General features: G+C 39.1%; 1 protein-coding gene and 1 long non-coding RNA gene across 3 annotated transcripts in view; one reads left to right on the top strand and one right to left on the bottom strand.

Moving 5' to 3' along the window:
* The window catches only part of CACNA2D3 (calcium voltage-gated channel auxiliary subunit alpha2delta 3), a 1,103,218-nt gene that overhangs the window by 343,497 nt on the left and 746,288 nt on the right, over positions 1–13,433 (top strand). The gene's annotated exons all lie outside the window — the stretch shown is intronic.
* Positions 724–2,568, bottom strand: LOC140531774 (uncharacterized). Its single transcript, XR_011976435.1, has 3 exons — positions 2,205–2,568; positions 1,917–2,027; positions 724–966 (listed from the first exon to the last, which is right to left on the bottom strand). It is a non-coding gene; the product is annotated as an uncharacterized lncRNA (long non-coding RNA).

Here is a 13,433-nt window from a genome sequence, read left to right as displayed (position 1 = left end):
AAAGTGACTTGTCTAAGGTGATTTATTTATAAAATGAGGTTGTGAAATCTCCCCATATTTTTCTTGAGAAGACAAAACAATTAAATTCTCTTTATAAGGAAAACCACAAAACCATCATTTCCTTTATCATTGAAAAGTTTGTAAGCATTAAGCTTCCTGAAGTAAAACATCATTCAAGCCCCCAAATCATTGGCTTTTGATTAAACGTGAGAGCAAGTTATGTTCACAATATCACCATGGGCTTTGCCTGAGGGTGATGTGGTGTCTTCGGATGGTACAACATTGGACTTTTAGTACCGCACTGCTGGATGCTACTCAGAAAAACACCTGCAGAAGACAAGCAGGTCCTGACCTTTAGGTTATGGATCTAGCCTATGGACTGCCTTCCAGGCACTTCTGTCCGTTACTGACTCCCCTTCCCCAACAGCTTTAGTCTTCTATGTGAGGTTTCCTTCCTCCTCCCGTCTTCCTTAGAAAGGAAGTCCCAGAGTTACTCAGGTCTGGGGTCTATGGTGGTAAGACTGATGATAGAAAGGGAGGGGGAAAGAGGAAGTTTCTACTTCACATCATGATGCTAAGTACCCTATGAGCTAACCTGGGAACCTACCAAGCTCATGGTTCCTATGGGAAAATGATTTGATTTGTATGAGCTAAGTAAAATGTGCAGTACCAAGAGAATAATATACAGAACTACAGTTACATAAATAAAAAGTGTATCGCTATAAAGAGCAGAGCTCTAAGTAATTGTTAAAAAGATAAACAATTGATCCCAAAGAACAGATAATAAAGCAAACCTTCCTCCATTTGGCAGAGTTGAGAGCCTGGGAAGCAGAAGACTGCATGCATTTCCAGAATGGCTCACCTTATCATTGCTTTTGCTTAATTGATAATCTTTGTTATAAGGGAATATTCATTTCTCAGGCCTGGGCAGAAGATGGAGTGGTGTATCTGGAAATGATTGCAATGCTAAAACAAAAGATACCAGTAATATTATATTAAAATATGATCTGAGTTAAAAACAAAGCCTTTACAAGTTAATCTTTGGAACACCACTCATTCATCAGTTTGGGGCTGTTCATACTCTGACATCTCTAAAGATCTGTGATTGCATCACTTTGGGTACTGTCTTACTGTTGAAGGTCACAGTCCCTTTGTGCCTTAGGTCACAGTCCCTCTGTGCCTTTGTAGATATTATCCATGAATTTCCATGGCCAACAATATTTGTTCCCTGGTATCCTACCTTCTGGCAACGAGCAGTCCTGAATTTTTCTTGGCTAGATCCCAAGAAGACACAACTTACCTAGAAGCTCCCAATTTACCTTACCTAGACTTTTTGACTTGTCTGTGATGAGATTACCTCCAAGATGCAAGGTACACTTTTGTGCCCCCTTCAACCATGGGGATAAAATATTAATTCCTGCCTGTATCACTATCACTGATAATATGTATCACTCTATTATAATAGTATAATCACTATTATAGTCAGTGAGGACTACTATTGTCCACTACCTATGGAAGTGTGTTGGGTAAAAATCTTTGCCAGAAATCAGTTCTAGGTCACTCTATCTTTAGTGTCTCATAAACACAAATAAAGCCAGCTCTTGGGAGATGGACATTTGTTAATTCTTAAAATGGAAATACCTCTTTTTTAACAGAATTTTCCTAGGGAGCCAGCATTATCCAGTTAATTAAATCATTTGCTTAAGTGTTGGACTGTACATCCCTCCCCCCAAACAGTTGAAATTGATCTCTCCCATCTCCACAAGTATATTTCAGGGTACGCACGTGAATAAATCAAATAAGGGGATTTGGCATGCACAGTCCCCATGTGTTGTACATGCCAAATCTTCATCTGCTGGATCCTCTAGCTATGTGACTGAAAACTTGTGCAGCTGTGCTTGCCTCTGAATACTCACAGGAAGACCCTAGGAAATTAATCGCTAGAGTGAATCTGGGAAGTGATGACATACACGAAGGTTGCCACCAAACCATTGAAAAAGTTGATTAGCCTCGGGGGTCCAATGCACCTGAAATAGTAATAGGAGAAATGTGTTATACTCTTTTGCTGGGTCTATTTGAGAAAAATAATGTGGAGTGAAATGGGTCAAGGTAATTGGAATTCTGTGTATTGGATGAATAGGGCTTCATACACATTGATTCAGTTCTAGTCATCTTGTTCCATTTTCTCTTTCCTACTCTCCTACCTCCATGCTCCACTCCTTTCTCTTTCCTCCACTTGGATTGTTTTAAAACTGGGTCAACTCTGCTTTTTTGCTGTTGGAAAGATAGTTATGTGCTATGAAATAAAACATGACAGAATGGAAAGGAAATAGACACAGAAACAGGAGGCAATGGTTCTAGTTCCAGGTCCATTATTTACCCAGTATGACCTTAGGTAAATTATTCAGCTTTTCTGTGTCTGTCTTTTTTTTATAGTTCTTGTGGGGATAATTCTCCCCATTTCTCACTGCTTCAAGTGAGGTGACTCCTGTGCCGAAGTCACAATGGCTTGAGACTCATTGAATGAAATAACAATAGAGCTACCCCTGTTTGCTCTCTGACTATTGATGACAGGCAAGTTGTGAAACTGGGAGATGTCTGTTCATCAAAGATAAAGCTTGCCACTATTAGGACTGAGATCTGGGTGGATTCCCTATGACAAAGGTTTAGGAGGAAACAGATGAGGCTTACACAGGTTAAACAGGCATGGATGGGTAGTGATCTGTAAAGTCAAAGGGAAAACTCTCAGTAAGGCAATCACAAATCCTTTGGAGAGTTGGAGTGCGGAAGAACATCCTTCATTCTCCCTAAGAGGATTCGCAGAATCTTAAAGATAGAAAAGATTTTGAGACCTTCTGGTCTAATATGTATTTTACTAGGATCTTCTCTACCACATATGTGGTCTGCCTTGGTTAGATGACATCAAGTGAGGGCTGCCTGTTTGAGTTTGGCATGGATCTTAGTGTTTAGAAACTGGAATGAATTTCTTGTAGCTCTGTCCTTTGGGGAAAAGCAGAAAAATCCAGTCTCTGGTTCATACAACAGCTTCTCAAATGATTGAGGGTAGCTACTGTGCCTCTTTAAGACCTCTGCTCCAAATGTGCTTGTACCTTATGGTTCAATACTTCCACCCTGCTTGTCTAATATACGTGATGCAGAATCTTTTATTTTAACATACACATGTAATACAGCTACATGTTTAAATAAACACATAAAGATTCCTATCCAGTCATACATGGTCCATCTTTCTGGCTTGTTTATCAGCCTTTTAACAAGCTACATAAAAGGAGAATAACATCCCACAAGGGCATAGTACAGGAGAATTAATGCCTTCCTCATTATGGACTGTATGGTTGTCTCCAGGCATCCTTAATTTGGGTGAACTTTTTGGGCAATCATATTTTGGTCTTGACTCATATTGAGTTTCTAGTCCAGCCCTAGAGTTCTTTAAAGATACAATTCCAAAGCTGATATTTTGAATGCTTGTCAGATGTTTCACTTACCCTTATTATATTTGATCTGGTCATGTAGCCTTGGACAATTCATAAAATGTCTCATTGCTCTGGGGCAACTCTAAGTAGAAGTTGTGTCTGCCTTCCTGGGTACAGGGAGCATCCTTACTTGGAGACCTCCAGTTCTGAGTCCATCTAACATACTGCCAAATTACATGCATTTATTTCTTCCTCAAGTACACATGGAGAGAATTATTTGAAGACTTTGTATTTGGTAAAAAGAACAAACAGAGGTGAAAGTACTTCATGAAATAAAAAGTGCTATATGCTATAAAAATGTGCCATCTCACCCTTCCTATCATCACAATTGGAAAAGGACATTGAAAACAGTTCCTTATACTCCTTCTTAGGTAGCAGTGATAGGTGAGCATTAGAATCAAGAGAGGCCTTGTTCTAAATTTTGCACATAATACTAGATGTTTAAGCGAAACTCAATCACTGAATCTCTATGTCTCAGTTTATTCATTGGTAAAATAGCATCAATAAGGCTAACAGATATAATATAGGATTAAATGAGAGAATAGATGTAAAGCTCCATGTGGTCTTTAAAGAGCTATATAAAATACACACTGACTACTGTATTTTATTCAGTCACTTTTCAACCATGTCCAACTCTTTGTGTCCCCATTTTGGGTTTTCTTGGCAAAAATATGGGAGTGGTTTCCCATTTCCTTCTCCGGCTCATTTTGCAGATGGGGAAACTGAGGCAAACAAGGTGAAGTGACTTGCCCGGAGTCAAACAGCTAGTAAGTGTCTGAGGCCAGATTTGAATTCAGGAAGATGAGTCTTTTTGACTCTTACCCGATACTCCATTCATTGTACCACCTAACTTCCTTGGTACTGCTGTATAAATGCAAGCTCTTCATGTAAAATACGTGTTGTGTAAATACAAGTTATTAATATCATTTCTTATACCATTCAGTAAGTAACCTCTTGAATATCCAATGAGCATTCTAGAAGATATATGTGTGTGTGCACACTTGTGTAAGGATGGGCAAGAAGGCTCTCTAGGTACAGCTGGGTTGTGTCTGCCCATTATTGCATCTGGAAAGGGGATGCCTGTCCAAGATGAGTTATGTGTAGAGATTATCACCAGGTGGCTCAGTCTCACTGCTGTTCCAGGAAAGAGACATTTGGTTCAATTGGATGTTTACAGATGTGGTGACCCACTAACTGGAGCTGCCTCATCAGCAATCCATATGGATATATTTCTGGTCTTGAAAGACTCTTGACTCATGGAAGCGTCATTGTGAATGAATCGTTTTCTTGGAGGGGCCCATTTGAAACCTGCCTGGGTTGGTTGAGAAACATATGGTTGATGTTGTCCTCTTTTTATGTAGCTTGTTAAAAGACTGATGAACAACCCAGAAAGATGAAGCATGTATGACTGTATCGGAATCTTTATCTGTTTAGATAAGTACTTGGCCTTGTGTTGTGTGTACATTAGAAGAGAAGGCATCACATATATTAGACAAGCAGGCTGGAGGTACAGAATTAGAATTTTAAAATTTCAATGAACCAATTAAGAGAATCCCAAGGACACTTCTTTACGGTTTTATTTTTTTTCTCCAAAATGTCATGATTGGAGGATAATTCAAGAGTGCTTCCAAACTACCATGAGCTGATAGGATCATAGTTCTAGAACCAGAAGATGGTCACAAAGGTCATTTAAGGCTTTTAAAGTCCTTTCCTTTATAGATGAGGCAACTGAGAACCTCAAATGTGATTTGCCCAAAGTTACACACATAGTAAATGACAGGACCATGGTTTGAGCCCAGGTCTTCTGAGTTCAACGTAAAGAATACAGCTCATTACATTATGTAACCTTTATTGTTTTATGTTCACCTTTCTACTTTGCCTTATTTTTGGCCATAATAATTCCTTGTGTATTGTCTCTAATAACTTTACAAAGATAACTTACAAAATATCAATGTTTTCAAAATGAAGCCTGCCAATCCTCTCTTTCAATATTTTCTATATTGGTGCTAAGTTCTTCCATGACAGTAATTATAATTCACATCCTTGTGTCAAGCAAGTCTTACCTGGGAATATTAATGATCAGGCTAAGATGGCCTGTGATTGCTGTCTCCCTCATTAAGCCCTTGTAAATAGCAACATCAATTAAAAGGGAAACTCATGGGATGATTGATATTTTAAGGTCAGAAACAGAATGGAAATATCATGCCTTCTTCAGAAGGGTAACTGTATGGGAGCCTGTCATTTGTCAGATCTGAATTCTGAATGGCTCCATTTGACTAGGAACACACGTCATTCTCCTTTCCATTTGTACCATTAGGGATTTGTCTCCATAGGCAGCAGAGCTGTCTCCATCAACAGCCATATTTGAGCCTTCGCCTTTCATTTGATGAAGCTGCATGAGACTTGTCCAGGAGCAGTCAAGCTCCCTTTGGCCAGTGGTGTTCTTTGATGATGGAACATTATGCTACAGCTGGAGGAATTGACTAAAACATCTGCTCATGCCCTCCTTACTACGTGGGGTTTCTTTGTAGTGTATGCTCTGCATGCTGATGTGGGTTAATGTATCTAAGTTTATTCCCTTTATAACATTTCTAAAGGTCCAGGACTTAGTCCATTTACCTGAGCTCAACCAGCTCTTGGCCTTGCTTTTTTGATATTTCAAAAGATCCATGATTTTACTGGAATGGGTGCTGCTTCTTCCCTCCCAAGTCATAACCCTTGGCATACTCTGGTAGAGGGTTTTTGAGTCACTATGGTTAAAACAACAAAATCAAAATGATTCCATATTAAAAAAAAAAAAAAAACAGCCAATGGCCAACCTTCTGATTAGACCCTCTGTACTTAGCTAGATATCTCTTCAGAGGATGGAAGTCACTCAGCCTTCACTAGAGGCCCTTTTAGCTTGGTAGAATTGGCCAGAGCTATTCAGTCCATCCATTTTCCCCCCTCAAGTGTGGTGCCCAGAGCCAAAGACAGTACTCCAGATGTGTTCTCTCTGTACACTATGAGCTATCAATGAAGAGCCTGAATGCTAGCTCAGCATTTGCATGAAAAAGAAATTAATTCTGCTTAGCGAATGAGGGAGCACTTTGTAAAGGCCCTACCCTCAGGAGATCCTCAATCAGGACGTTGAAATGATAATTTTCACAAAACTTAAACCACTACAACAACTAGGACAACAGCCAATTTGGATATGTTCAGAAGTGAACAGAATTTATCTGAGTTTGAAACATTGATCGAGATTTATAACAATTAAGGGTTTCACAAAGCCTTAATTCTGTGCTACTTGCTTCTGGTATTCATAAAATTATCATTGTAAAACAGAGGGGACCCCCAAAAATCTCTTCAAGATTTTCAGGGACTCATTAGGAAACCAGAGTGTCTAACATGACATAGGATCCCCATTGACAGATTTACAAGACAAAGGGAGGCAACTCCTCTCCAGCTGTTTTCACTGTATTAAACCCACAACACGTCACACCAAAAAAATTTCAAGTCATTTTGAACGATGTCTGGGGCAAAATTCACTTGACAAGGGTGAAATAGTTTTGGCCAGAGTCACAAAATTATTGCCTCAACTTATGTTTACCACACAGCCCTTTTTACTTTCAATAGAATTAAATCAATCTGAAGAAAAATGTGACTTTATAAAAACCAGATCCCAACGAGGCGAACAATATCTGGGGTAAAGACATTCTTGCGTTCAACAAAAATGTGACAATTGCCAAATATAAGCAGTTTTTTAAAACTGGTCACCATCTTTTAAAATGAAACTAAGGTACGTACATTAAATTAAATGCATTGATTTGTTTTTCAAACCATAAATACTTTGGTGGAGCAGGGGACTTAAGAGTTGGGGATCCCATTAGAATTTACTGTTGAAGACTCTTTCCAAAGTCGATGTTATGGCCATAAAGCCTGAAACATTTGGATCCACTAGATGTCACTGTCGTTTCATACCAATACAATGGCAAGAGCATTTATGGATGTTAAAAAAAAGTCTTTAAAGATGTCAACTTGAGAGTTGAAAACTTGGAGCACACAAGACATTGTTTTCTTTTCCCTCTTTTTTGCGTGTTTCCCTTTTAGTTGTTACTTTCTCAAGTATACACATTCTGCATTTCCCCCTTTCAAATCAATACATCCTGTTTCTCTGATTTAAAAAAAATAAACAACTTGGGTTAAGGTGTGACCAAAAAAATCTGTTATTTACATCATTCCACCATTTTTTTTTCACATTGTCTTTTTTTATTTCTGTTGTGAAATTGCCCAGATAGCCAAGTCTTGATGAATTCTGCTGGCCTGTATTAACATAATATGTTGAGTCGTGGGAAATGGGCTATGTTGAGTTGAACAGCTTTTCCCTTTGGAGGTTTCTGCTTCAGTTATTGTGAGAAAGGGAAACCATGTTTTTTTCCAACAGGGATTTTCCATTGGCATTTTGGGGATAAAGATCATTCATGTAATCAGAATGTCTAAGGGCAGAATTGCAATACTCAGTGCACTGCTGGGTGGTGAAAGCCCCTGGGAGAACTTTGAAAAGAAGATCAGTTATCTCAGTGTTGTCATTGGTGAAGTCAAACACTCAATCTAAGGATGGTACAAGTTCTAGATGCAACAATAAAAGCAGAAAGTCTGACAACTGGTATAGATTTTCACTCCTAATGAGCTACAGTTTCTCCCCCTATATATCCTACCCCACCAAAGCATGGCTAATATGGATAGTACCCTCAAATTTTAAAAAAAGCAACTTTGAAGAGGAATGAGATTAACTTTAATCAACTCAGAAAAATCATATAAAACTATCTTGTGGAATAGTTCCAGTACTATGGAAGGCACTCTTGTAAATATCAAAATGACAAGCAGTATCTAGATATGTATGCATATGTGTATGTATATATACACATTTACATATGTATACACATATATGTATATACGTAATAGAAGAAAGGAAATATACATTATTTGTCATATTTTCTCTGCACTTCAACAAGTTGGTTGGAATAGAGAATTTAATGATGTTATGTTTGACTTCAAATTTGGTATACCTCTTAGTAGTTTAGGTCTGTGTCCCTTTGCTCTCTTCATAGAACTCTTAAGTATTTGGTCTGGAAGGCACTATGGAGTCCACTGATCCTCATTCCAGAGCAGAGGACCCTGAAGCCATGAGAGGTGATCAAAAACCTGAAAGGGGTCTCCCAGTGTATCTAGTCCAATATGTACATGCATAAGGGTCTTATCCACATCATGCGAAGGGGCCCTCCAGACTCTGCTTGAAGATTACCTACCTTCCAATGCGTGCATTCTACTTTTGCTTAACTAGAATCATTGGGAAATTGTTCTTTGCATTGTGTCTAAATCCATCTCTTTGGAAATTCTTCTCATATCTACTATTTTCGTTCTCTGAGTTCAAGAAGAACAACATTAACCTTTCTTACAAGCAAATGACCAACATTTATTAAGCAACAATTATGTACCGGATCATGGGTGTCCCGGTACAGGTGAAACATCTATAGCTTTTCAAGGACTGTCAAACAGCTACCATGGTGCCCTCAAGTTCTCTTCTGCTAAACTTCACTAGTTCCTTTATATGGCACAATATCAAGGCTCTTGAATGTGTGTCTGTGTGTCTGTGTTTTAATCACCCATCTCTTTATGCTCCCTGGCTCAGCTCATTAGTGGTTTTGCTCACTGTGTTCCCCAAAGTTTACCAAAATTTTCAAAGATATAATCGGGACAGGGGAACATGACCCAATTACTTTCCTCTTTTGGGACACTATTCTTCTTGTAATGTGGTTTAAAATTGCATTAGGGTTTTTTAAGGGTTATATAACACATTGTTGCTCCATATTAATCTTGAATTTCATTTAGCTTTCAAATGAGTTACTGTCTAGCCACATCTCTACCATTTTGTACCTGTTTAGCTAATTTTCTGATCCCAAGTCAAATACTTTGGATCTATCCTTATGACATCTAATCTTCCAAGTTTGCCCACTTTTTTGGTCTGTCAAGGTCATGTTGGATTCTAACATTTCCCATGTTAACTTGTTCTCCCAGTTTCTGTCGTCAGAAAATCTAAAGCAATTTTAGAGATGCGACCTTTCAGAGATATGTGGCCAAGCATGCATCCATGATACTCCAGGGGAGACTTTATTTTAAGCTGGCATGAACTCATTCATGATTGGGCTTCATCACTGAATCTTCTGAGATCTCAGGGATAGTAGGGGCTGTTGGCAGAACAAAGACACTTATAATCGGTTTAGAACACTTTATCTCTGGATATTTGATTTGTAATTGAATTTCCCCCTAACATACACTGGGAATACTTTCTGCCTAGAATTCAATGGTGGAGATGAAGCCAATATTAGACATTTCTTGCCTTTTACACCTTCCACTTTGAAAAATTATCATTTGCCTATAGCTTTTCTTCAATTAGCAGGTTGATTGGTATTTTTCCTCCATGCATTTCAGTGTGATACAGATTGGATATTTACTTAAAAAGAAATTCATCTGCTCTAATACTCCAGTGGATGAGTGATAGTACACATATTTCCTTCAGTGATGCAGATTGCCTTCCCTCCATACCTGCACATCTTGTTTTATTCTTGTCCATGTCCTTCAGTGAATTCACCAGAGCAGATCCACTCAAATTTGATGGTGCACAAATATTCCTAGGGAGATTCAGTGGAATGCCCATTCAGTGGGCAGCCAGATGGCAAAATGGGGAACTAGGTGGTGCAGTAGACAGAGTGCCAGTCCTGGAGTCAGGAAGACTTGAGTTCACATCCAGCCTCAGACACTTACTAGTTGTGTGACCCTGGGCAAGGCATTTAACTGTTATTGGCCCAAGTTTCCTCATCTATAAAATGAGCTGAAGAAGAAAATAGCAAACCTCTCCAGTATCTTTGCCAAAATATCCCAAATGGAGTAACAAACTTAGTCATGACTGAAATGATTCAACAACAATAAAAACAACAGACATAAGAAGTGGAATAAGAGGATTTTAGGATCACAAATTTCGACCTAGAAGGACTATCAGAGGTCATCTAGTCCAGTCCCCTTATTTTACAGGAGAAACTGAGGCTCAGGCAGCCTAAGTTATTTGCCCAAGACCCTAGAGATAATCCATGGAAGAGCAAGCATTTGAGCCCTTGGGCCTCAGATCCAACCTTCTTGGCTCCAACACCACACTGACTACCAGTACCATGGGAATGGAGCTTTCTGGCCATCAGAGACAAAACGATTTCTTTCAGCATTTCTGGGAGAGGAATGCTCCAGAACGTCTGCTTGTCTCTATTTTGGGGGCAGACTGGGAAACATAAGTCACAGGGCATTTTTGAAGCATTTTCAGTGTTTTCCCTGCAGTATGCATTAATCACATTTCATACTAATTAGGTGCTTGCTACACACCAGCTTCCTGTGCAAATTGTGGGAACATGTGAGAATGTTTCCAAGCCTGAAGCAAGGTTGACAATGCATCTGTATATGTGACTGTAATTGTTTGTTGGATACACATTCAATCCAAGTAATTCTCGGCACATCACCCAGATGCTCAGTTATTTTCTTATGCTCACAGCAAAATGGGGAGAAATTTTTCTTTCTTTTTTGTGTTAATCAAAGTGTGAAAAGCATTAAGTTTTGGCCAATGATATAGTTTGGATACAATTGTTGGCTTGACTCAACATTCCTTATGCCAGTGTCATTAGGGCTCCCAAATGGATCATTTGACTTTTGAGATTCGTGGCTGGGCCCCAAAGGCTCACTGAGGTAAAATTTGCAGAGGAAAATAGCTATTAAACAAAAAACCTTGACTAGAACATCTTTTTACCTTCATCAGTTACTGAAAGACTGATGTGATTTGCGTGAATCAATCCTTGCATATTATGGGATTCTTGGTTAGGTGTCCATAACAGTTCCTGGAGTCAACTTCAAACCATTTAGGCCTTTTCTTAGCTTTGTGGTAACAGTCAGATATAGCTGGGTGGCTCACTGGATAGAGTTCTGGGCCTGGAGGTGGAGGTGAGAAGAGAGAGCATGGGAAGTAAGGGAACAGCCTGTGTTCTTTTCAATAATGCTCTGCTATTATCAGCTGCTGTTGCTTCCTCTCCCCCAATCACCTTGTGTTGGGCCAACTTGATGTTGAGTCCTTCTGAACTTAACCAGTATCGTCTTTTCCTCAGGTGACAGATATTTCTAATGTCAAGCTTATAATAGAAGCTCAGCACAAAAACTGACCCATAGTAGGCAATTCTTTGAATGAATTGGTGGGTCAATGAAAGAGGAAGAGGCAGCTAGTATAATGGAAAGAGCCCTGTTTCCTGAGTCAAAGGACCTGGATTTGAAGTCAACCAATGATTCTTATTGTATGATCTTAGTCGAGTCACTTAACTTCCCTTGCTCTCAGTTTTCCTAATTGTAAAAAAAAAAATGAGGGTGTTGTACTAGAATCTAGTCCCCTTACTAAAATGACTAGTTCCGTGAAGTTTGCATTCAGTCAGAGGGACACACTTGAGAACCTAGAGGACCACATGTGGCTTGGTTTCTGAGGTTCCCTCCAGACTATAGGTGAAATTAATTTATATCTTGGGACAATCAAATAGAACTTATAGCCTGATGGTGTAGCTCTTGAGATCCCTGGATCATCTGCATGTCTTTCATGGTGGGACATCACAGGCGGATGTTAGTGAAATCTTAAAAAGAAAGCCATATTCCTAGGACTTGAACCCCTCATCCCAGACTGAAACCCCTCTCTTAGTGGAGGGGATATATTGGAAGTGTTTCACATTTCTGCCAGCCTGTGCATTCCCTCTTTTCTAAAAATCTGCAACATTAACAGATGCCTTTGATAAACTTCTCTCTAGTCACCTCTCTTTGCAAGCAGCAAAGCTTTTATTGAAATGATCCAAACATATTAGGAATGCAAGACTTTTAGCATTCTCATGTTGTTGCTATTACAGTGATTGTTCTGAATCATGGCAGGCATGAATCTTAAAGAAAACTGTCTGGATTGAATCTATTTTAATTAAATATATAAGATGGGAATTCAATTAAGTAAAAGTTACAGCATTGAGATGTTCCCCAAACATGATGTCTGCACCATGTCATCTGAACTGTACACCCACATGTTTTATTAATGTGTTAATGATGCCGTCCAGGCCTTGTTGGAAGGCCTGATTGCATAGCCTGGATCACCACTCATTTTTCAGAGCTGAAGAAGGTGTTAAATGATAGTTTACTCAAAATAAGAAAGAAATCTTAATTAGTTAAAAAGTATTGATGGAATCAGACAGTGTCTATTTAAATGTTGTGGGACTGATCTTCATGGTAAAGTACAAATGAACATAATGTGAATTGACAAGTGAATACAATGAGATTGTGGGATCCTGGTGCATTAATTGAGGCAAGGGAAGAGAAGACCAGGTAGAGCAGCTCAGAGGCTCCCCTTTTTTGGAAGTTACCTCAGGCTTCTTTGTCTGGTGAAAGAGAGACTGGGGAAAGGAAGCAGTCTTGCTCAGGCATCCCAGTAATTGGTGATGAATATTTTCTGAAGTGTTGACTAGAGTTGGTGTTGCTTTGACTTAAGGGGCTTCCAATTCAAAGCCAATAGATGCAGAAGGGGCTAGAAAGGTCATCTAGCCAACCCTTTCATTTATGGTTGAGGGAACTGAGGCTCAGGGGTAGTAAGTTACTTATACCAGGATATAGCATTGAGAATTGGATAGCTCTATCAATTTTCTTTGAAAATCTCAACTGAGAATGAGCCCATAGTTTTGCATGGATTTCAGCACAGTGCAGAATAAACAGCAAATTAAGAAAAAATAAGATATTGCCTGTCCATCCTATGCATATCTATTGCCCGTGCTCTACCCAACATTTGTCACAGAGGGCTAACCTAATGTCTCTGGGGGATAGTCTTTGTGTTCTTTAAATTAAAATAAATCT

The sequence above is a fragment of the Notamacropus eugenii genome, chromosome 3, assembly GCF_028372415.1.
Source record: "Notamacropus eugenii isolate mMacEug1 chromosome 3, mMacEug1.pri_v2, whole genome shotgun sequence".
Taxonomy (NCBI): Eukaryota; Metazoa; Chordata; class Mammalia; order Diprotodontia; family Macropodidae; genus Notamacropus; species Notamacropus eugenii.
The sequence above is the reverse complement of the archived record's forward strand: the minus strand, read 5'-3'. Positions and strand labels throughout refer to the sequence as shown.